Source organism: Trachymyrmex septentrionalis, unplaced genomic scaffold, assembly GCF_001594115.1.
Source record: "Trachymyrmex septentrionalis isolate Tsep2-gDNA-1 unplaced genomic scaffold, Tsep1.0 scaffold20, whole genome shotgun sequence".
NCBI lineage: Eukaryota > Metazoa > Arthropoda > Insecta > Hymenoptera > Formicidae > Trachymyrmex > Trachymyrmex septentrionalis.
The window spans coordinates 4,216,608-4,222,895 of NW_017305180.1; the positions used below are offsets into that span (position 1 = coordinate 4,216,608).

At 35.6% G+C, this 6,288-nt stretch overlaps 1 protein-coding gene across 4 annotated transcripts in view; it reads left to right on the plus strand.

The window, feature by feature from the left end:
- LOC108747692 (paired box protein Pax-6-like) overlaps positions 1-6,288 on the plus strand; it is a 116,681-nt gene that overhangs the window by 24,493 nt on the left and 85,900 nt on the right. The gene's annotated exons all lie outside the window — the stretch shown is intronic.

Sequence of the window (6,288 nt, forward strand, 5' to 3'; positions counted from 1 at the left end):
AAAAGCATATTTAAAAATATTACCTCTTTCTCTCTCTCTCTCTCTCTCTTTCTCTCTCTCTCTCTCTCTCTCCCTCTGTCAGAAATCATCGATATAAATATCTAATCGCTGGGATCGCAAGCAGAACTTTCTGTCTGACATATTGACGCTGAAAATGCCAGATATTCAAAGTATCTTACTTCGATAATATCTATCGTCTCCAGGTAGAAGTATACGCTCGATCAATTGAACACCGCGAACGCGCCGTTAATCGCTCGCTACGCAGCAAACGTACTCGAATCCCGGGTTTCATCCTGCTGATGATTAACACAGCTCGTGGTATCAGCCACGGCAGGCGAATGCGCGTCGCGCGCGGGAATGCAGATTGCATGCACGTAGCGTATAATACGGCTTAAAGCGTTAGGGCTCTCACTCTCCCCCGCGAATACTCATCGTATAGCACCGGAGACGAATGCGATTGAATAGCGCGTCGAATTTCCGTGACGAATACACGTATATGTAGGTATACGAATCCTGTATCTCCCTCGTTTTGTCTTTCTCGTATATCTCGCCTCGTAGTATCTTCTCGTAGTTCGTCCCCTTCTCTCTTTCCCCCGCGTGTCTCCCGCACACAGTCACGGTATTATGGCGTAATTAGGCGATAGGCTTTATACGATTTGCCATGTTAAATGCACGAATGAAAGAGCCCCCGAAGTCTGAATGTCGAGAGCCGTAAGTGTGGGACGTCCCATGGTGACATTCGACGCGATTATTGTGGAACGCTCCTTTCCAGCGACGTGACGGCGTATTGTGCGTCGACTACTACGGCAGCTTCTTTGCGGTAAACCCGATTCTCTAATCGGGGTAAATATACGATGGCAACGGCGTCGGTTGCTCGTAAACAATGTCGATCCGCGCGTAGAATGTCTAAAGGTGAGCCTACACGGTCAATAATGCTGTATTAACAAATACTGACAATATTACTCATCGCGTGTGGTTAATATTAATGGATTGATGTAGAATACTGACGGTGATTTGAATTTTGATTCTCAAACATCGGTATCGCTTTATTAGAATCCACAGTGTCACAGTACATGTCACAGTGTAATAAATAATGTACGTAAAACTGAAATGAAATATAATGTCAATAATACTGGTAATATAAGGTTGTAAAAATATTGAAAATATTGATACATATTGTTAGTATTATTGATTCAATATTATTAATCAGTATTATTGATCGTGTAGAGTCACCTTAAGCCGTTTTCTAGGCCGATATTTTCGAGCAAGAACGAAGTAGAATATTTTTTGTGAAAAAAGTTTCTTTAAATCTTTTTTGAAAAAAAAATTGAGATAAAAATAGCCATTGTTTTGATGGCTATTTAACTTATTTATTTAAAAAATTTAAGTCTGAAGATTAAATTTTATAGATACTGTAAAAGTATTGTCTTCTGAAGTTACATTTTTATTATTTACTTTTAGCTTCAATGCCACAAGCAGATTAATTTGCTAATATATTTGCTTAGAAAATAGAAACAAGCAGAGTTAGAGAAATATATTACAAGAACGAATATTTAACGATAAGAGACTGATATACAAAAAAGTTAAGTAGAGTTTCGCAGAAAAGCATAACGTAATGAAAACGATTCGAAAATCTGAAGCAGAAAACTCATAAATAACAGCAAATTGTTGCAAAAGAGCAGAAAATTGGCCGCGAACCTCCTTATAGTACAGAACGCAATTGCATTAGATTGAATTGTATTATGTTTCGAAGGAAGCCTTCCGTAAGATCTATAACCGTTTAACGCCTCGTTAACTATTCATTATTAACGTGCCGTTAAACAGGAATAGATCCTATAAACGACGCGCGCGAATTAACGTTGATCAATGAAACGTCTTTCGACAGTCTACATCTGGAACGGATTGGTGCATTATCGGATTGATCGATATCGAAGTAAAATGAAAACGAGAAATATCATTAAATACGTGATTCGACCGCGTTGTCATAATTAAGAAAATTTCTGTGAAGCTGTGTGCAAAGCAAATTTTTCCGAATGTATGCACACTGCTACAGATTACGGGAATTAAAGATAAAGAAAATAACGATTGTAGAAATTATGTTGCTGAATGCTTTGAGAGATGTAAATACTCCAATATTCAAAATTCAAGAATAATTTGGCAATTAAGAAAAATTAAGATTGCTTCGATTATTGTAGTTGTTTTGTGTAAGTCCAACATATAGTGAAGTTCTTATTATTGTCTTCTTTCGTCAGTTAGAGAGAGAGATGTAGATTTCTCAAAATAATAATGACGTAAGTTTCATTACGTAACGATTATGTAACGATGTATATGTGTGTCAAATTTTCCTAAGAGATAACAAATACAACATTTACATAAGCTTTTTGATAAGGCAAAGTTAAATATATCTTTGCGTCTACTTGTGTGTAAATATAATGAAGGGGGGGAAAAAAAAAGAAAAAGAAATACAAAGGCACAGGTTCTTCGAATCGAACTAATTAATCCCGCGCAAGCTGTGTACGTTATGCGTAAAGCGATTTATCTCTCAATCGTCGTCGATTACGTGAAACAGTTTACCGCCGATAATACGTAGCCTCATTCTTCTTCGGTATTAATTAATAATTAATGTACAAACGCACAAACGTGTACGTGCTCACGACGAACATAATCGCGGGCGGAAGTCACTTTATACGGTAGCGCGAGCGGTTAATGCCTGCGGGGGTTGTTGGGCGTATATTACGGGGGTGAATTTCGACTGTAGTCGCGGTAGCGACGGTTGTGGGTGCCATTAACAGCGTTTCGCCGGAAATGTAAAGCATAATGCGCCGGCAGCTCGTGGATATGGAACCTATTACCATCCGCGTGTATAATGCTACCTTCCCGCCACCGCCCCATTACACCTCGCGCGTCTCGCCGCGTTGCGTTGCGTTGCGCTGCGTTTGCAGAGCGTACAAGAAGAGTCCAAACTAGTCTCGCGTTAAAGGCGAAGAGTACAGATCCTTGCACGACGCATAATGCATAGAAAAAAGTCGACCAATCAGGGTCTTTTATTTTATAGAAAGAAAGGAAATGAAGGACTTTGATTGGTTCATTTTTTTTATGCGTTATGCATGACTCTGTGCTTCCGCCCTAACTTTGTTCTCCACATCTCATTTGTTAGATCAGCAGCGAACGATCTTCGACGGTTTGGAAAATTTTGAAGTTTCAGTTCAAGAAGTTTAAGAATCCTCTATTTGTCGATAATACGCTCTTAATAATTTGATTCTTTAAACAATTAATCGAGTTCATGGATTCTCTGCAAATTGTCCAAAGTTTAGAAGAATCTCATTTCAAGGTTAACGCGATCATAAAAGATATCATTTAACTGACGTGTATTTTTAATTTAATAAAAGATTAATTTACCGGATAATCATAAAACATTTAACGTTAAATAAGTTATTTGAAAAATCGCATCTCATTGATTTAAAAGAGAAATATTTGAACGAAAGGAAAAATATGATAAGAAATATTTCTCTACAATTACAGAGTTATATTTCTAAGACTATAACTTAATCAAGAAACACAGTAGTATCTTGCGTTAAGTATATTATTTTTTAATTGAAAGAGAAATTTCAAAAGTTAATCGCGCATGTAGTAAGTCTTCTTTATATTTAGTCTTGTCGAATTTAAATCGCATACGATTCAGAAAAAGTTTCTCGGAAAACCGCTGTTCCGTTGGCGATTCCGCGCGAGATAGAATCGAGTTTGAGTTCACTAAATCGACAGCTTGGCGTCTTGCAAACAGAAGTGACGTGATCCTGTTTGCGCTCAGTCGGGCATAATCCGAGGTAATCCTCTTGCACAATATGCGAATGCAATGCGTTCTGACCTCCTTCCTCTTCCACCCCCGCTCGTTTCCCCCGCTCCTTCTCTCATATATACATAAACGTATGCCTTTCGCGCCTCTCGTGCTCTTTCCTCTTTTCTGTATCTCATCTCCCGCGCCGTCTTCTTAGTACATGCAAGGAAGTGCTCCTCTTGTATTATAGCGCAAAGAGCATCGTGGATAATGAAAGGGAAAAAGGGGGAAGTGTCTTGAGCAGACACTTGTTCTACCTCGCGTTGAATTCTATCTGCGGAAGTGAATCGTCTTATAAATTATAACGTGAATTTGATTCGATTCAATGAACCTTGCATAAACATCCTTGTGAGAGAGATGTCTTCGTCAGCTTTGACATTTTTCTTCAATCTTCTGCTTATACGAAAAACATATCTCTCAATTTGCGTATTGATGAAGTAACAACGATTTTGTGGGAATATAATATCTCTCTAATAAAATACCATTTAAACTAAATGCAATACTTGTTTTATTTTATTTAGAGTTAGCATTAAATAGATATCTTTGGGCAGTATTTATAGTCCGTTCTTATTTTAATTTACTGTCAGTAATGTCTTAAGATGCTGATACACGCGTCTCTGATTAGTTCATGACATCTTAATTGTAGACTTAAGACGATCCTAAATATAAGATCCGACTATGAATACCGCCTTTCGTCACAACCTCAAGCTTGAGAATTATTTCTCATTTTACGCTGCTTAAGTATTAATTGTTGCCCTTTTCGAATTGTTTCTAACGTATAAAACATGTTCCATATTTAAGACATTGAAAATTGATCTCGATTTAATCGAAGCGAATTAAACGGAAGCATCTGTAAGCTTCGAGAGATTACTTTTAATTTCCGTAATATATTTTGCAATGCCGTTAACGATTTGATACGACTTTTACCCCCTCGCATTTAAACTTCTTTCACAAATTGTTTTTCTTCTTACAGCTTCACATATGCGTTTTATATATGGAGCGATACAACTCGTACGCTTTCAGCCGACTAACCCTTTCCGACGCTAATTATCACGCTTAGCTCCATTTTCATTCCCTCCAGTACCAACAACTCTCACTTCATCCTCTTTTTTTTCTGTCTGCAGTAGTGAAAAATATACGGAGAGTGTTACGCAAGTAGTTCACATCTTCAACGAGCGTGATCCTCGGTAATTAAAACACTTCATGTCATCAATGTAACGACGTTCGAGATTCCATTCGTTTCAGGGATGATTCACGTTCTTTGTATTTGAGAATATGAAGAACGACTGATATTGTATAATGATACATGCAATTATTAATAAATAGCTCTGTTAATAAATAACATAAATTTGAAAAATGTTAATAGAAATTAATATAAATATTAATTAAGAAATTATTTATTTTGATAATCTGCTATAATTTTTACCAGAGTACCTTACACATAAAAATTTATCAATGATTTATCTTGTAATTCTAAATATTTTTTATTAAATTTTATTTAAGATAAAAAAGTTTTTCAATATGTGAAAATAAGGGCATGTAAGAATCAACGTGAATGTCATATATGTCAGTACCTAAAATTACTAAGAATTATGGTGTAGAACAACGTTTATAATAAAAAGAGTAATAATAATAGTAATGATAATTCATCTGATTCTGTATGGTTTATCGTCCCATATATGCAATAAATATGTCTGAAGTTTAATCAATTTATTAACAAAGATACCAAAGTGTTATTTTTCAACATCAATAAACTATCTGAATTTATTAAGGTTCACTCAATCAAAGATTCTTGTCTACATTTGTCTAAAAGCAACGTTGTATATACATATAGGATTGACTGTAAAAATTGTAATGCTTCTTATATCGACTAGAGACGGGTAGACAGTTAAAAACACGAATTAACAAACATCATAATCATATTTGCTGGAACTCGTGTACCAGTTCGGTAATTATCGATCATAGGCTGCAATTCGACTATCATTTCAACTGGGATAATATAAGAACCTTGGATGAAGAACCTTGTTATAGTAAATGACTAATATTGGAGATGATTTACATTAAGAAACAAAATAAGTCTCAATTTCCAAACAGACATAGAGAATCTTCACTCCGCGTATTTTCCTATTATAAATAAAACAAAACTTGCGTTATCATAACTGTTTTCTTAATCAATATCTGCTGTTCTTAATCAATATCTCAATTGACGTTCATTTTAATAATTTGACTCTTATTTAAAAAATTTTTTGAAAAATTTTCTATTCAAAATATTTCTGAGCGTTACTTGCAGTTCTAATTTTCAACCGTTCTGTGAATTTCTGGAGTTACTTAACATGAGAACTGGAAAGACATTGTTGCATTTTTCTTCTTAATTTATTTGTTTCGAACATCTGAAGAATGACATCAAAAAGGCAGCCGGAATATGTAATAACGTAAACTTTATATATATATAT